We start from the raw sequence: 19,570 nt of genomic DNA, 5'->3' as shown, positions 1-19,570 counted from the left end.
TTTGAAGCCAGCTGAGGCTGAAAAGTTCAAGAGACTTCATCTCAACAAATGGCTGGTTGCAGTAGTGCATGCCTGTTATCCTCAGTAACAAGGGAGAAGCATAAATAAGTAGGAGGATTACAGTCAGGCCAGCCCAAGCCAAAATGTAAGATGTTGTCTTGAAAATAACCAATGCAAAAGGACCAGTGGTATGGCTCAAGTGGTAGTGTGCCTACCTAGCAAGTGCAAGGCCCTGATTTCAGTTCACAGTACCACCACATACACAAACACAGAAAAATGTTTTATTGCATTAAGAAACCAAAGAAATAAAAATAAGAGTACTATTTTTATTTTTAAATATATTTTAAAATAATTTTGAATATATATGAAATTAAGCGTCATCTGTCTTTCAGAGATTTTTAAATGCTTATATTAAGCAAGACCAGTTACAAGAAATCAGCCTATGTATAATTAGATACATGCACTAAAACTTATAACCCAAAGATATTCAACATTACTTACATATTGAAATATTTGAATTTCCTAATTATTAACAAGAGGTTGGTTAATGTACTTTAGTATACACTTACAAGATGATTAAAATGTTGTAATTATATGACAAAATTTACATAATTCATGTGATAATAAATAAAAGTGATTTTTTTTTTTTGTCAGTCGTGGGTCTTGAACTCTGGGCCTGGGCGTTGTCCCTCAACTCTTCAGCTCAAGGCGAGCGCTCTACCACTTGAGCTACAGCGCCACTTCCGGTTTTCTGGTGGTTTATTGGAGATAGGAGTCTCGCGGTCTCTCCTGCCCGGGCTGGCTTTGAACCGTGATCCTCAGATCTCAGCCTCCTGAGTAGCCAGGATTACAGGCGTGAGCCACCAGCGCCCGGCTAAAAGTGATTATTTTATTAAAACTTTTTGAGCTCTACCATTCAGCCACATCTAATCTCAATTTTTTTAACTTTTAATTTTATTATTTTTTATTGTTATTATAAAGGTGATGTACAGAAGGGTTAGAGTTACTTAAGTCAGGTAATGTGTACATTTTTTTTGGTCGGTCGTCGGGTTTGAACTCTGGGCTTGGGTGCTGTCCCTGTGCTCTTCAGCTCAAGGAGAGCGTTCTACTACTTGAGCCACAGCGTCACTTCTGGTTTTCTAGTGGTTTATTGGAGTTAAGAGTCTCACGGACTTTCCTGCCCGGCTGGCTTTGAACCATGATCCTCAGATCTCAGCCTCCTGAGTAGCTAGGATTACAGGCGTGAGCCATCGGCGCCCGGCTATGCGTACATTTCTTTTTGGACAATGTCACCCCTTTCTTTGCTCTCTCCCACTTTTTGTTTTTTTTAATTAATATGTATTTTTTATTGTAAAGATACTGTTCAGAGGAATTACAGTTACATGAGTAAGGTAAGGAGTACATTCCCTATCAAGCACTGTTACCCCTCCTTGATTTTGTTTTTAAACAATTCATTTCCACCGATAAGACCATGCAGAGATAACCAAATATCTTACCTTGTATGCAATTACAACAATTTTAGTTTTTTCCAAAATTCATAAAATTCCCACAACTCATCTCATAAGTCTTTTTCCCCCCAAAACTTAAATACCTTTAAGATGGACACAAAGTTACAATATTTTTTGAGCAGAGAGAGTAACATTTATGTCTCACATAACCCCTGGATCAAGCCAGTCAGTTATTGGAGGGCAAGGGCATATATATATAAACAAAGGACAAGGGCTTGCTTCTACTGTTTACTCTTCTGATTTCTGCCTCTCTTTCCTGCCTTATCCTTATCCTTCAACTGCAAAACCTACTTCCAAATCTTCCTATGACTACTACTTCATATCCTTCAGGACATGGCATAGATAGCACATCTCCAAAGAGACCCTCTATTATCATCTTATAAAGATTGAAGTTTTAAGTTGCAAAGTTTCTATCATGTTATTATGTTTTATAATCTTGAATCTAAAAAATTTCTATGCATCTATATAGTCTTTCTCCCTCATCACTGTTTCCCAAACAAGAAAATAAATTCCACGAAGACCAAAATTTAGATTCTCCTGCATTGCTGTTTCTCTTGAACGTAAGACTATAATTGGTACATTTTGTTCAGTGTATGAATATAGATGATATAGTGATAAGTACAGTATCACTTTGTAAATTAGTAAGCAATTAACACAACAAAAGTTTTAATACAAGGCAATGTACTGTTAAAGAAACAAGTAGATCATTTTTAGTTAGGTAATCAAGAAAAGAGTTCAGAGAGAAAACAGTGACTTGTAGGATGTTCAGGAATTTCTTAAGTAGAGATTTCAATTTTGTCTGCTAGATTAAGAAATTTAAACTCCACTCTATGCGAAGAAAAAAATGTAAGTATTTCAAATAAGAATATATGATGAGAGCAAGACCTGAAAAAATTCACAGGACCAGTATCTAGTTCTTAGGAAAGAGGAACAATAATCAGAACGAGCAGAATTGTATTCTTGTCATTACCAATTTATAGCTAAACATAAGGGGCCAAAATATTTTCAATTGAAAAATGTGCTTCTCCTGTAATCAAACGAACACCGAAATATATACTCTACAATTTTTTTTTTTTTTCAGGTAAGGGGTAGGTTTATTCAGTAGACCTGCTGGGACCAGGCAAGGTTGGCACTCCACGTGGCTGGGAAAGAGAGAGGAAAGAGCTAGAGCAGAGAGAGAGCAGAGAGAGCTAGAAAAGAAGAGCAAGAAAGGGGAGAGAGAGAGCAGAAAAGAACAGAGAAAGAGCTAGAACAGAACAGAGAGAGCAGAGAGCTAGAATTGAACAGAGAGAGCAGAGAGCTAGAAAAGAAGAGCAAGAGAGAGAGCTAGAAAAATGAACAGAGAATATATACTCTACAATTTTTATTTGACTTAGTATTATTTGGGAAAAGTCAACAAGTTATTCATTACTCTTGTTATTAATGCAAACCCAATTAATAAAATATTCAAATTTTGTATATATCCAAGAAAACCCATTTTTCCCCCTTAAATTCTTTTTTTTTTTTTCTAGTTATGGGGCTTGAATTCAGGGCCTGAGTGCTGTCCCCGAGCTTTTTTTTAGGCTCAAGGCTAGCACTCTCTCTCTTTGAGCCACAGCACCACTTCCTCCTATAAGCTAACATGCCTTAAACTGGTAAAACTCCAGTTTTAGGAAGTATAATATTTTAAAGTATCACTTCTCAAGCAGAAAAATTCTGATTAACTTTATAAATTAAAAACTTAAAGCAAGATTTTATGTTTGCCTGTATTTTATTCCAAAAATGAAAATCTTTCCAAGCCAGGTACTAGTATTCACACTTACAATTCTAGTTACTCTGGAGGCTGAGATCTGAGGGCTGTGGTTTAAAGCCAGCCCCCACAGGAAAGTTTGTGAGACTTTTATCCCCAATTAACCACCAGAAAACTGGAAGTGGCACTGTGGCTAAAGTAGTAGAGTCCTAGCTTTGAGCAAAAGAGCTCATAGTCCAGGCCCGAGTTCAAGCCTCATGATAGACCAAACAAACAAACAAAAAACAACAACCATAAAAAAAAAACAAAATCTTTCCTCTGGGAATAGATGACTGAAATTGTTATTACTCTAATGTTTAAAATATCATAAAATACCTACATTATATCAGATATCAGTTGATAACAAATGAATTAGCTCTTGGAATATAGCAGAAATGATAAAGAAGAACCAATTTTAATTGATATGTAAACCCAAAATTTGGTCTACATAAAAGAATATAGTACCTAACAATGTTTATCAAAACTTTAGTCAAAAAATGTTTATTTTCATACTAATATTCCCAATTCTTACCTAGAAAGAAAAACAAATTCTTTAATACCTTAGAGACCAACTGCAGATGTTATTACCTGATACTAACCCATTTTCTTCCTTTTGAGTCTCTTCTCTTCCTTTGGCTTTATGCTGGATTTTAAACATCTAAGGCCAACCACAGAATATAAATTTATTTTATGTCTGGATATCTGAAGATGTTTGTTATTATAGACTAAATAATTCAAATTTCCTATTAAGGAATTTTGTCCATTAAATAAGAAACCTCTGGGTCACATGGACTACCTTAGGGACTAGGAGGCAAAGCAACCTAAGCAATAATTCAATATTGAATATTTAAAATTACATTGAGAGAGAAGAGAAAGAAAGAAAAATCAAGACAATCTAATAAATGTATTGACTTTTTCACAGTATAGATGATGATGATTGAATTCTTTTGTTACTAAACCCAACATCTTTTGACTACTAAGCTTTACCACTGTTACATCCCAACCCAGTACTCCAAGACAGGGTAGAATTATCTGTATCTCCTAGCTTTTTTGTGTGTGCTGGTACTCGGACTTAAACTGCGGACTTTGAGCTCTCACGAGGCTTTTTCTGCTCTGCTCTACTATTTGCCTTAAGTCTGGTCTTCTGACTGGTTAACTGGAGGTAAGAGTCTCAAGGACTTTTCTGCTTTATCTGGCTTTGAAGTGGAATCCATAGATCTCAGCCTCCTGAGTAGCTAGGATTATAGGCATGAGCCATCAATACCTGCTATCACACTGCTCTTATAGAAGAAAAAAAAACTTTATTAAAATGTCATTTCATATTTAAATACATTTCTCAATTGATTCTATCAAGAAGCACCCTGATCTTGAAAGTTTTATACTTCATAAAACATGATAAAAGACCTTTTCTCAATCTGATGGTCGTTAATTAAAACTAGGTTTGCTAATAAATACTTAGATTTCACAGAAAAAGGGTTGTTTTGCTATATCTTATAATAGGAAACAATTTTTTTTAAAGAAAATGGGTAGATGGGGGGAGACTTATGGAAGGGGTGACACTGATCAAGATGCATTATACTCATATACAAAGGAAACAAACTTCTTTTTTTTTCCTAGTTGTGGGGCTTTAACTCTGGGCCTGGGCATTATCCCTCAGCTCTTCAGCTCAAGGGTAGTGCTCTACCACTTGAGCCATAGCACCACTTCCGGCCTTTTCTTTTTATGTGGTGCTGAGGAATTGAACCCAGGCTTCATGCATGTCAGACAAGCACTCTAGCACTAAGCCACATTCCCAGACACGCCCCCCCCTTTTTTACAACCACTTTAGAATAATAATAAATGAAAGAGATAGAGAAAGGGAGGAAGGGAGGGACAGGCAGGACAAGCTCATATTTGGTGATGACAACTTGGTTAGACTTGATAACTATTTTGTAAAAACAATCTATATAAAATCTTATTGGCCTGGAAGCTAGTATTTTCTTGCTCATTTTGAAACAGTTTTCTTTTTTCCTTTCTAATACTATGCTGGTATTAAGAACAATGATGTGTAAATACTTTTCAAAATACTCAGGAACCTTGGTTTCCATTGAGAAGTAGAATTGAGAATTTTTTACTGTTTAAATCTTTGTTGTTGAGATGTGGGAGACGCTATGTCGAAAACGAACTTTGCAATTTAGGCGAGGGATGGATTGTGGAGATGGAAGGGATGCTAGGGGAAAAACAAAGAAGGAGGAGGCAACAATGCTTACTAAGAAATGTACTCATTACCTTGTTCATGTGATTGTAACCCTTCTGTACAGTATTTTCACAATAAAAAAAATTTAAAAATTCTTCGTTGCCTGGATGATGCTATTTTTCCATTAACAACAACACAGAGCTATGAAATAAGTAAGTTATGAAATAAGTCTTATACTATTACTTAGTAAATGAAAAGAAAATCCATAATTATAAGCTACTGGAAAAAACCCTAAAATGTAAAAATCCAGTTCTTAGCATAAGCAAGGTTCTTTATGATTTGGTCCTTCCTGAGCCACACCTCCACCCTACCAGCTACTTCATTTTTCATACACTTGAGATTACATATTTGTCTTTCTCACTAACCTACTTGAGATCAAGACTCCTATAATGTCATCTTAATATTATCAACAGTATTCCATCCAGTCTTCTGTCTGATCCATAGAAATTCAAATACTATGAAGCTTCTCCCTCAATGCTTCAATGGAATACAAATCAAATACTAACTCAACTATGTCTATTTTTCTTCATTAGATTGTGAGCTCCTGAACAAGCAATTCTTCTTTCATTTTTGTAAACTACCAGCACTGTTTCAAGTACCTAGTAGAAATTAAGTATTTGGTGAGCAGGAGAATACACCTTAAAATAATAAAAAAAAAAACCTCTTTGTAAAACTACTTTATAATACTAAAAAATTTAAAACCAGACACTTGGCTTTTTTTGGCATATTTTTTCACAGGGCTGGCCTTTGACTCTAATCCTGCTTATGCTTCCCCCATATGACTGGGATTATAGGCACGTATCACAATGCTTTGTATATTTGTTGAGCTGCAAGAGGTCTCACTAACTTTTTTGCCCAGGCTGGCCTTGAACTGTGATCATACTGATTTCTGTCTCCTAAGTAGGTAAGATAACAAGACTGAGTTACCAAGCCCAGCCAGCACTTTTTCATTTAATTCTATTCTTATTTCAGATCACTAAGTCCTTTACCCCTACAAAATCAGAGCCTTTTCTATAGCTTAGAAATAGAGAAATCCTGCTGGGCGCTGCTGGCTCACACCTGTAATCCTAGCTACTCCGGAGGCTGAGATCTGAGGATCATGGTTCAAAGCCAGCAGGGGCAGAAAAGTCCATGAGACTCATCTTCAATAAACCACTCAGAAAACCGGAAGTGGCACTATGGCTCAAGTGGTAGAGTGCTTAGGGACACTCCAGGCCCAGAGTTCAAGCCCCATGACTGACCAAAAAAAAAATAGTAGAAAAATTCCACTTTAAAAGAAGAAGAGAAATGTTTACTCTATCAGGGGTAGGAGACCTTTTCTCTGCCAAGAGCTATTTAAATATTTGTAACATCATTTGCAGGCCATAAAAAATTATCAGTACAGGTAGATGGCCCACAGATAGGAATGAGAGGCATATGTGCCTGTCCTGTCATGTATCAAATGATTTCTCAGGTCTTATATGGGGATGGGGAACAGAAAGGTTCCCCATTCTGATTCTAGGGAAACAAGGAGAGAAAATGCTCCCAACATCACAAACCAAACCCAAAGATCAATGCATTCTTTTTTCTGGAAATAGTGCTACTCTATCTTAAACATAGCAGTTAATCCTACATATGAATTAAATGAAGAGAATCATTACAATCAACATAATTGTGTGTGTGTGTGTGTGTGTGTGTGTGTGTGTGTTTCTTTTGCCAAACCTGGGGTTTGAACTCAGGGCCTGGGCACTGTCCCTGAACTTCTTTTGCTCAAGGCTAGCACTCTACCACTTGAACCACAGCACCACTTCCCGCCTTTTCTGTTTATGTGGTACTGAGGAATGGAACCCAGGGCTTCATGCATGCTAGGCAAGCACTCTACCACTAAGCCACATTCCCAGCCCACCCATATCAGATGTTCAAATATTCAATTCCTCCTCTTCCACTCCATGTTTTGTTCTTTCCCAGAAGAAAACCTGAATTTCACAACAGGTTTGATACAGTGCTTAATGCTACTAAGTACATGGTGCTAATTTAGTATTTAATAAGATAGTATAGAAATTTATGTAACTCATAAAACAGCATACTTTAGTATTACTGTACTGTTAATCCAACTAACATCCTTATAACTTCATATATTCAATGAATATATCTATTTATCTTATTTGAAATCTGATAACACTGCCTCAAGAGGAGACTTTCTCTTGCATACATGTACTTTAGTCAAGGAGACTAGAATAATGTTTGAAAGTGTATAAGAGAAGGAATATATGTGTTCCTTGATTCCAGTTACCACTTTAAAAAAAGCCATGCCAGTACTGGGACTTGAACTCAATGTCTTGCACTCTTGTTTTTCTATACAAGGTTAGTGGTCTACCAATTGAGCCACATCTCCATTTCTGGCTTTTTGCTATTAAACTGGAGATGAGAATTTCTTCAATTTGTCTGCCCAGGCTGGCTTTTTTTTTTGTCAGTCATGGGCCTGAACTCTGGGCTTGGGTGCTATCCCTCAGCTCTTCAGCTCAAGGACAGTGCTCTACCACTTGAGCCACAGTGCCACTTCTGGCTTTTTCTGCTATGTAGTGCTAAGGGCCTCATGCATGTAAGGCAAGCACTCTACCACTGAGCCACTTTCCCAGCCCCAGGCTGGCTTCTTAAACTACATAAGCCATTTCTACTACTTCCTTAAACATTCAAGATTTTTTTTCTCCAGTGCCAGGGACTGAATCTACCACTGAGCTACTTCCTAGCCCCCTCCTAAGCTCTTCTGACAGGTTAATTCAGTTATGTACCCTCTATTCCCTCAGCACTTTCCTCCATTCTTTTTTTTTTTTGTCGGTCATGGGTCTTGAACTTTGGGCTTGGATGCTGTCCCTGTGCTCTTCAGCTCAAGGTTAGCGCTCTACCACTTGAGCCACAGCGCCACTTCCAGCTTTTTTCTTTTTGCTTATGTGGTGCTAAGGAATCGAACCCAGGGCCTCTGGCATGCAAGGCAAGCGCTCTACCACTGAGCCACCTTCCCAGCCCCCTTTTTGTACTTTTTATACTTTTACCAACACCACTGCCCAAACACAGGATAATGTGTATTAATGTAAAGGCAATCATAGCTTAGTTTGCCTAGAATTTTTATCTGTATGTTTGACCACCAAAAGACTTAATTCAGAAAACAAATTATTAGTAGAACATTTAATATACATGTAAGATTGAAAAATTATATTTTGTCCCTGAAATGTTAAAAAAAAAAACCCTGTAACCTACATAGCACAGAGTCCTAACATTAATTAATGAAAATAAAATCAGATTTCCAACAAAAACATGTATGTTCTTTCTCAGCTCAGTGCCAAGTGCAGTGCTCATCTGTAATAGGAGATCTCCATCTCAACCAATAAAAAGCAGGGCCTTACAAAAAGATCCAGCTTTTTCTAAGTAGGAAGAGTGCAGTTCAGGACTGCCTGGGGATAAACACAAGACCCTATTAGAAAATAACTAAAGCAAAGAGGACTGAGAGTGAGCTTAAGTAGCAAAGAGCCTGCCTAGTTAAGTGCAAGGCCCTGAGTTCAACTACAAAAAAGCTTGCTTACATGAAAGACAATGCCTGCAGGTGCTCTATTGAGCTGGGCCTCCATCTTCGCTACATCATAAATATTTTTAACTTCTCCAATTAATATGTTCTCTGCCTCCTTCCTTGGGGCTTTGAAAATAATAGGACCTCATTTGGTAAATAATACATGTTAAAGTATTTTAAAACAACATAACTTAATTGCTTAACCTCCCAGGTAAATAATTTATGCCATAAAAGAAACACTACTACAAAGGAAAAATTAATGCAGATATGTTAGTCTTCCTTGAACAATCAAAGGAAATTTTTGGACTTCTACTTGTAAAAACAGCAAGTAAGGTGATTATAATCAACTATCTTTCTGATGATAATTTAAAAGTCTAGGTAAAATAATAAAATAATCTTGAAAGAACCAAAAAACTGACAACAAATGAGAAATTAATAACCAGTTCAAATCCACTGTAAGTCAGGAAACAACTTCTGTGAATTTTGAAAAGCAAGTATTTACAATATTTGTTTCCTGCACTGAAAGACTATTTAAGAGTCCCACCACCATTACGGGTGAAGACTATAATGAAAACAATGTTAGGTTTTGGGCTAAGATTAAGAATACAAAGAGACAAGAAAAATTGGCATGTAACACACACACAAACACATCTAAACAAATCAAATCACCTCTACATTACTTATAATTCTTAATAATATCATACCTCATAGGTCAATGTTATGTAAATAGTTGTTATACTGTCTTCTGTCAGTTTACTAAAATATTGACAGTCTAAAAGAGTAATGACAATAAGGGAGGAGAGTAATAAAAATGCACGATATAAAGCCAGAGTAAACAGAACTAGATGCACCATCTGGGAAAGGATAAAGCTACCAATTAACGTTAGACTTTATATGAAGATAAAAAAGGCCACAGCGTCTAAATGAGGACAAAAATCTGATTGATGAAATAGCCCATTAATCTAAATGCTAAAAAGATGGAAAAACTAACAGACAATGCAAATATATAGTACACAATATGTGAAATTTAAACTCAACTATATCATGGAAGAGACCTATCTAAAACATCAGAATAAAGAAGGATTGGAGAGGTACAAGAATAGAAAAATATATACATACACAAAAAAATACATACCATGCTTGAGTTACACTAATCCTAGTTAAACTAGACTCTAGTGCAAAAGGTATTACCAGAATTAGAAAGAATAATGACATTAAGTCACTGACAAGATTCAAGTATTATGTAATTCTGTGCAACTACAAGCAATGTCTCTAATATCTATAAAGTAAAAGTTGGGAGAATTACAAGGGGAAATGAAATCCTTACAAGGGGAAATGAAATCAAAATAAAATATCTCAAAATACTCTTCCCTAGATTAAGAGACATGCCCTGATGAAAAAAATACAGAACATTACATGCAATGATTACTGAAGGGGAAAAAAAAGATACAGCTAGCTTTCTGTATTCATGGATTCTGCTCCCATGGATCAAAAATATATGAAAAAATTATGTCTGTACTGAATTTGCATAATCTCTTTCCTTGTTACTATTCCCTAAATATAGTGTAACAACTACTTACATAACATTAACCTATAAGAGATTATATATTCAGTATCACATTAGATATTACAAGTAATCTAGAGATAACTTTAAAAAAAGTATGTAGCTGATATGCCTAAGTCGTATATCAATACTATACCATTTTATATAGGAACTTGAGCATGGGAACCAATTCCTATGGATACCTAGCAAGGATTTCATTGAACTGAGGCAATAACACAGAGACCAAAGCCTGAAAAAACAAACCTTTGAAACAGAGTACCTTCTTGGATTATACTGTAATTATGTTATATGAGAAAAGAGTCTTTTCTATCAAAGTAGTTTGCTTCCTTTCTGTTAATCCTGAGAGAATTGTTTTTTGAAGGGGTCCTGCTTTAGCCAGGTGGCTTGGCCCTTGTTAATTACATTTTAGTTACATACATCTTATTCCCCAGAGCTCTAACACATCCTGTTAGAAACTCCTTGACATTTAATCATTTAATTAACATGCTGTTAATTAAGCCATTTCCTTTTGCAGATTGTGATCCTGAGCTAGGCTAATGGAGCAGAGCCTGCTAGGTTAGGAATAAAAAGGGAGCAGCCTGCCAGCGCTGTGTGTTTGCTGGTCAGATTTTTGGCCACTGGCACACTCTTTTGTAGAAGTAAACTTTGTCTTGCTGAGTTTCTTTCCAATTAGTGTCTTTATTCCTATGTGACACCGAGCTATTTCTAGCATAACTTAAAAACTAAGTAACAGAAAATCATTGTTTAGAAATGAAAAATACAATATTTCCAAATAACTCAAAAGTCAAGGAAAAAAACCACAATGAAAACTGAAAAACATTTTAAGTGAATTATGAAAATAATTACATTTAAGGGTTTTTTTGTGGTAAGGCTGGAATCCATGATCTTGCACCATGAGATATACCTTTAATCCCTAAAAATATCTGTTACATGAATAACATTTGCCTTTTGTTAATTGAGAAAACAGAGTTAGCTCTCTTTCTATATATACACAGGGTTTATATCCTTGGATTTAAAATATTTGGAGGAAAAACTGCATCTATACAGAACATCTACTGCTCTTTTTCTTGCCATTACCACCTAATACAGTTTAGTAACTATTTACATTGTATTAGGTACACGTGGAATACCTCTTATCTACATGCTTTAAAGTATCTCAGATTTTGGATTTTAGAGTACTTACACATTCATGAAACATCTTAGGGAATGGGATCCAAGTCTAAACATGAAACTCAGTTACATACCTTATATGAACATGCTGAAGGTTATTTTATAAAATATTTTTAGTGCACCACATTTTACCTGTGATACATGAGGTCAGATATAGAATTCTACTGCTGGTGTCAGGCTAATATGAAAAAAATTTAGAGCATGTGATCTCAGATATTCAAATCAGAGATGCTTAACAAGTATGCTTTAGGTAATCTAGAGATGATTTAAAATATGGGATGATGTACATAGGTTGTTTAAAAATTCTATACCACTTTATATGAGACTTTAGCATCCATGGAACAGTCTAGGAACAAATCCCTCTAGACATCAGAGGAGGACAAAACCTCTACTAGAATTCAGAAAAGCTGTCAAATAAATTCATACTCTTATTAACCACAATAAAATCACATTCATTCTTAGGGGTGCCATGTACTTAATTCAGGGTTCAGTAACAACTTCTGAAGGAATGAGGGAATTCTGTTTCTTTGCTCTTCTACAACCTTCATTTCTGTGTTATACAGAAAATCATTAATTCTTTCCACTAAGTGACAATACCACTAATCCAGAGAATATTCTAGACAATGAACTTTAAGAGCAAAAAGGTGATTAAGACAAGGTACAGAAATACATGAGACATAGACAATACCTACAAAGTCTGATATATATATATATATATATATATATATATATATATGCAAAATTGTAGCATGATAGAAGAGCTTATCAGTTTTTTAGCGATAGTGTTTAAGTTTGTGCATTGTTTGCACTCAACAAACACTAACAAAATCAAGTAAAAGAGATTTACTTTACTTTGAAAGTGAAAGAGTTAATGAAAGCCTAAAACTGCTACAGGAATTTGCTACCATGAAGTAGACTAGCCCAAAAATAAAACCAAAACAAAGGAGTGCCAGAACAGAACAAATCTCAGAGAAATTCAGCCAAGTTCTTGATGGTTTCCTATAAGCTGCTGGATGATGCCTTAGCTTAAAGTTTAACTACAAGATCTAATCATTTCCTTTATTTGTGAAGCTAGATTGAATTTAATTTTCTGTCACTTAAAATAGAAGAGTGCAGCTGGGCACCAGCAGCTCACACCTGTAATCCTAGATACTCAGAAGGCTGAGATCCGAAGATAGCAGTTTGAAGCCAACCCTAGTAGTAAAGTTCCTGAGACTCTCATCTCCAACTGACCACTAAAAAGCCAGAAGTGGAGCTATAGCTCAGCTTCTGTGGTGAAGTGCTGGCCTGGGAGTACAAAAGCCCCAACAAGAGTAAGAATAATGTAGATGAGGGAGGGGCTGGGAAGATGGCTAGTGGTAGAGCGCTTCCTTGCATGCCTGAGGCCCTGGGTTCGATTCCTCAGCACCACATAAGCAAAAAAGAAAAAAGCCGGAAGTGGTGGTGTGGCTCAAGTGGTAGAGTGCTAGCCTTGAGCTGAAGAGCTGAAGGACAGCGCCCAGGCCCAGAGTTCAGGCCCCACGACCGGACCCCCCAAAAAAAAAAGAAAGAATAATGTAGATGAATCTCAGCAAGTAATTCCAAAAGGCAAAACATTCACCTATTTCAATATGTAGATATGTAGCTGGATCTAGGAAGGAACAATTCTTGGTCCTGTAAGACTGTTTCAAATAGCAAATCTGACCTCTACTCACTGTTAGTGGGACCTGACAGTTTCTGTGACACCAAAATGTCCCCATGTATTTCCAAATGTCTTACCCATAAGGGAACCACAATCTATTTTTATAATAATTGTTATATATGTGTTTCTTACTCCACTGGGTATGCTTAAAGGTATTTAATATCAATCTTAAGTCTGGTACTGGTGGTTCTTGTCTGTAATATTAGCTATCTGGAACATGGAAATTGAGAGGATTGAGAGAAAAGGTCCATGAAGCTCCATTTCAATCAATAGTTCAGCATAATGAGATGTTCTTGTCATCCTAGCTATGAAGACGACTAGGTTCCAGGTCAGCCAGGGACAGAAGTTAAGATACCATCTTAACATAAAACTTGAGTATGGCCTGGCGCTGGTGGCTCACACCTGTAATCCTAGCTACTCAGAAGGCTGAGATCTGAGGATCACGGTTCAAAACCAGCCTGGGCAGGAAAGTCCGTGAGACTCTCATCTCCAATAAAAACCACTAGAAAACCAGAAGTGTTGCTGTGGCTCAAATGGTAAAGCACTCACCTTGAGATGAAGGGCACAGGGACAGGCCCAAGCCCAGAGTTCAAGCCCCAGGACCGACCAAAAAAACAAAACAAAACAAAACAAAACTTGGGTATGATAGTTTGTTTCTGTTATCCCAGCTACTGTGCAAAGCATAAATAAGAAGGTCAAGGTCTGCACTGGACCAGGCAAAAAGCAAAACCTTACCTCAAAAATAATGGGCAAAAAGGCTGTTGGTATGGCTCAAAGGTCAGAGTAACTGCCAAGCAATCACAAAGCTGAGAGCCTAGTACTAATAAATAAGTAAATAAATACGTACATCAACTCTTGGGTAAATAATGCTTTAAGTTTATTACTACTGTTAGGACATTCTTATTTATTTAAATTTTCTTCTCTATGTAATACTATAGTTACTTCACAGAAAATGTTTTGTTATTTTTCCCTCAGTCATCTGCCTACCTGCTTCCTTTACTTAAAAACCACATTAGCCCGGCGCCGGTGGCTCACGCCTGTAATCCTAGCTACTCAGGAGGCTGAGATCTGAGAATCGCGGTTCAAAGCCAGCCCGGGCAGGAAAGACCATGAGACTCCTATCTCCAATAAACCACTAGAAAACCAGAAGTGGCGCTGTAGCTCAAGTGGTAGAGCACTCGCCTTGAGCTGAACAGCTGAGGGACAGCGCCCAGGCCCAGAGTTCAAGCCCCACGACCGACAAAAAAAAAAAAAAAAAAAACCACATTAGTTTTCCTGCTTCCTTGCAACTAGGGCATGGGTGTAGTAGGATGTGCATCTTCACCTTCTCTGGAAGATTTATTTGGCTAATCAAAAGATGAGAAGGGCTGGGAAGGTGGCTCAGTGGTAGAACGCTTGCCTTGCATGCATGAGGCCCTGGGTTCTATTCCTCAGCACCACATAAGCAGAAAAAGCTGGAAGTGGTGCTGTGGCTCAAGTGATAGAGTACTAGCCTTGAACTGAAGAGTTGAGGGACAGTGCCCAGGCCCAGAATTCAGGCCCCACAACCGACTAAATAAATAAATAAATAAGAAGGCAAACTTCCACTTGGCAATGCGATGCCTGGGCAGAAAGCCGCAACCCTTATGGGACAAGTCTTAAGTGTAAAGATCAGCATACCAAGGAAGAGTGAAGCTTGAAGATGGAAAGCACCAGAATTCCTGATAATCTCACTGTGCAGCTAAATTGACTACTCATGGAATCCTCCAATTTTGAACGTATTTTTATGTGAACTACTGGTTAAATCAATTAGTTCAGTACTGTGTAACTTGAAGCCTAATATATATTTAAGATGTGATAACTGACAGTGGAAGAAGAACCAAGATTACTGTAAGGTTTCAAGACTGAACAGCTGAAAGAAAGGTTATTTATAAAAGAGAAATCAGGAGGAAGAATACAAACATATAAACAGAGCAGGCTAAGGGATCCACATCAAACTCTAATATGAGTTGAAACTAAAGCAGTACATTAAATAAAGACATAGAGCAAATAATGGAAGTGGAAAGTAGAGTTATAGAAATGAGAAACATCCATATAGAAATGAAGTACTTCATAAAGGAAAAAAAGAGCATCACCACTAAGAAACAGTGAAAAGCACACAGGACCTTGAGGACACTGGTTACCTTCCCACTACCCATTTCACCTTGCCAACACTGTGCTGCAGTACTTAATTCACTCCACAGGTTAGGCCAGTTTATAATCCTATACCTCTGGACAAAGATACTGCTACTGACCTGGCAGTATGATCTTCTATGATCTTCAATGAGAGGAGAGTTGAGGATTTTGAGACATATTACGAAAGAAGTCTTCTCTCTCCCTTTGGCAGTACACGAAGGTGGCTGACTGCAATAAGAACATTGCTGGTGGGGCTGGGAAGGTGGCTCAGTCGTAGAGCGCTTGCTTTGCATGCCTGAGGTCCTGGGTTCGATTCCTCAGCACCACATAAGCCAGAAGTGGCGCTGTGGCTCAAGTGGTAGAGCACTAGCCTTGAGCTGAGGGACAGCGCCCAGGCCCAGAGTTAAGGCCCCTCGATGGGACCCAAAAAAAAAAAGAAAGAAAGAAAGAAAGAAAAGAACATTGCTGGTTGCTTCCTTCATTAGAAGGGAAGTCTGACCATGAAGCCCAAACAGGACAATGTTAAGAAAATAGCAGGACCTCAGCCCTGATAGCATGATCTTTGAATAACCCACAATTCCAGCCATCTCTATGTACTTGCTAATTACATGAACTACTACACTAGTTGTGTTTACAATTGTTTGCAGCCTAGCTGATATAGGAAACTATGTTTATAGGGAAGAATAAAATTAAGACTGTAAAAACTGTGAAGAAAGCTTCAGAGACATAAGGAAATCAGGAAATAAAATGAGGAACCTAGAAAATAAGTTATTTTATTATTATACAATCAAGTGTATTTACAAATAATTTGAGAAAATTAAACACAGAAAAGGCCATTGGATTTAATGATGAGGAAATCATAGGTAATGTTTTTGTGCGTGCCAGTCCTGGGGCTGGGTACTGTCCCTGAGCTTTTTTGCTCAAGGCTAGCATTCTACCACTTGACACAGCTCCACTTCCGGTCACAACACCCACCCCCTCTTCGTTTAGTGGTTACTTGGAGGTAAGAGTCTTTTGGAATTTCCTGGCCACCGGTAACTTTTAAGACAGTAGTTTCCTTCGTAAAAATGTAAAGGAAGTCACTGATGAATTTATTAAGAACCACAATGTGCCAGATGTCAGATCTGAGGATCAAAGCTTGAAAACTCTTATCTCCAATTAACCTACAAAAAAATAAAATGAAATAAAAAATAAAATAAGAAAGCCAGAAGTAGAGCTGTGTGGCTCAACGGGTAGAGTGCTAGCCTTGAGCAAAAGTGCTCAGGAACACCAGGCACCAGTGGCTCACACAAGTCATCCCTACCTACTAAGGAGGCTGAGATCTGAGGACCACGGTTCAAAGACAGCCCAGGCAGAAAAGTCTGTGAGACTATCTCCAATTAACCACCAGAACATCAGAAGTGTACTGTTGCTCAAAGTGGTAGAGCACTAGCCTTGCATGAAAAAGCTCAGGGGCAGAGTCCATGTCTTAAGTTCAAACTCCATGACTGACACACACAAAAATGCTCAGGAACAGTGCCCAAGCACTGAGTTCAAGCCACAGAACTGGCACAAAACAACAAATGAACCAAAATGTACAAAACACTTGAGTGGCCTTTTAACATGTATTCTTCAATATCAATTTTGTGAGAAAAGAATTACATCCTACTTTATAGATGCAGAATAGCCTCAGTAGGGTAATTAGTAAGTGGTTTTTAACAGACTTCAAAACCTAATTTGAAAACTCTAGCTGGCTCACAGTGAATATTCTTCTACTATACCAGGCTCCTGGGATGAACGAATTGAACTTTTAAAAGGGGAAAGAGTAAGAGATGGTCATGGATACATCTGGAGGAACTGTTTTCAAAAAGAAGCAAAGACGTTATTTCCTCTGACATATGAGTAAATAGGAGATAATATAGAGAAGAAAACTGGGAATTGGAGGGAGTACTTCCTCAGATGGACATTTTCTTACCATTGACTGAAGCTCAGCAACCCAAACTTTCCTGTCTCTTCAAACTGAAATCAGATAACTTATAACACAAGAGCTAAAAATACATAGCTTTGGTTGTAGATTAATGAAGGCTACTAAGTACAAAAATAAAATGAAAATATTTATTTTTTTATTTTGTTTTGTTTTGTTTTTTGGTCCATTGTGGAGCCTGAACTCTGGGCCTGGGCGCTGTCCCTCAGCTCTTCAGCTCAAGGCTAGCACTCTATCACTTGGGCTACAGCGTCACTTCCGCGTTTTTCTGCTTATGTGGAGCTGAGGAATGGAACCTAGGGCCTCATTCATGCAAGGCAAGCACTGTAGCTACCACTGAGCCACTTTCCCAGCCCCAATATTTCTTCTCTGAAACCAAACAATGCTATCTCTAAACAGTATCATCTATGTTTTTAGACCAATTTCTGTAATTTTGGTGCTCCTGAGACATATCCAACTAAACAGTGACAATCACCTAAGGCAACTTCCTCAGGAAGTTGTACCTTTTTGTTGTTGGCTGTTGTTTGCTGTTGTTTGCTGTGCTAGGATCCAACCTATGGTCCAGCACATGTAAGCAAGTGCTCTACCAGGGAAGTTCCATCCCCAGCCCTTTAATTCTGCAGTCTGCACTTAGAAACTTTTGGCATGGTACTACTTTATCCCACTTTTTGTATCAATAACTGATTACACGGAAGGAAAGAGGGCTGAGACAGGTACAAACCTACAACTTATAAAAAATATCAAATACTATATATAAAAATTGTTACACACTGCCATCATTGAGAATACAAGAAATCTGAGAAGTCCTAACCTTAAAAAGGTTTTCTCCACTTTCGTCCTTTCTAAACAAAACAAAGGGCTTGTACAACACGGGATTTTAAAGCTTCAGTGTGCTATTTATGCTACCATTGAATAAAAGAATGAACTACTTGTCCTTTCTCGTGTCGTTACGTGATTATGTTACATGTATGTAGTCTTTTTGGGGGGGGGGGGGAAGGAACATAATAAATACACTTCCCGATTCTCTCACTGGACTTACAACGCTTACATCTCCGCCTCGAAAGCTCAGAAAGAGATGAAAGACTTAAGTGAACAATCATGTGTCCCGACCAACACTGTATCTCCATTCTGCAGGAGTTCTCAGGGTCAAAGACTTCAGATTCTCCATCCCAATCTCTTGAGGATTTGATTCTCCCCTCCAGGTGAACTCAATCCACATGCCGGACTGTCTGTCGGGTAATCTCCTCAGCTAGGGAAAACTAGCCGAAAAACTTTCAAAATGTACCCCCCCCCCCAAAAAAAAAGAGAAAAATTCAAGGAAGCAAGAAGCCCGAAACCAGGAAGATGAGGCAGCGACCACAAACACATTCAGGGGCGGAGGACCCACCCACCTCAGGCGAATGGAGAATGGTTTGCAAAGGTGAAGCTTCCTGGGAAGGCGGCGGGGAGGTGCGGGCGGCGTCACGACCCCTACCTGCCCGGGGGAGAACGGCGGGATGACTGGAGGCCGGGGAGGGGGACGCGGGCCTGAGAGGGGGGCTCGGGGCCAGGGAGGGGCGCGCGGCCCGGGGAGGGGGTGGCACGGGCGCGGCGTCCCGGGGTCGCGTGCGGCGGCCGAGGCCAAGCCGAGGGCGCTCGGCCGGGGCGGGAGACGTCGAAGCCCGTGGCCTCACTCACCTGCCAGATGCGCGCTCCGCAGCCAGAAGCCCGGGCGCCGCCGCGGCGCTTCCCCTCCGTCCCGGCGCAGCCCCGGCCGTCGTCGCCGGAGTTCCAGGACCCGGGGGTCGAGGATGGAACCGAAGCAGGTAAAGCGGCCACCGGCCCCGAGCGCAGAGAGGCGTACATAGGGGGGCGCCGGGGGCCCGTGAAAGGCAACTCCGCGCTTCACCTTCCTCACCGGTAACCAACAACGCTCCCCGGGCACAGCATCCTGCTAGCCCCGGCCCGCTGCTCCCGGGCCTTAGCCCGAAGCTTCCCCCCCC

The 19,570-nt window shown here is 38.8% G+C and overlaps 1 protein-coding gene across 4 annotated transcripts in view; it reads right to left on the bottom strand.

The window, feature by feature from the left end:
* The window catches only part of Apc (APC regulator of WNT signaling pathway), a 96,314-nt gene extending 76,964 nt beyond the window's left edge, over nt 1-19,350 (bottom strand). For all 4 annotated transcript variants that reach the window (XM_042692160.1, XM_042692163.1, XM_042692164.1 and 1 more), the window contains exon 1: nt 19,266-19,350. The gene's annotated coding sequence lies outside the window, so the exon portion shown is untranslated. The remainder of the gene's footprint in view (nt 1-19,265) is intronic.
* Between the last annotated feature and the right edge of the window lie 220 nt (nt 19,351-19,570).

The sequence above is a fragment of the Dipodomys spectabilis genome, unplaced genomic scaffold (assembly GCF_019054845.1).
Source record: "Dipodomys spectabilis isolate Male_0828 unplaced genomic scaffold, ASM1905484v1 ptg000147l, whole genome shotgun sequence".
Lineage (NCBI taxonomy): Eukaryota > Metazoa > Chordata > Mammalia > Rodentia > Heteromyidae > Dipodomys > Dipodomys spectabilis.
The sequence above is the reverse complement of the archived record's forward strand: the minus strand, read 5'-3'. Positions and strand labels throughout refer to the sequence as shown.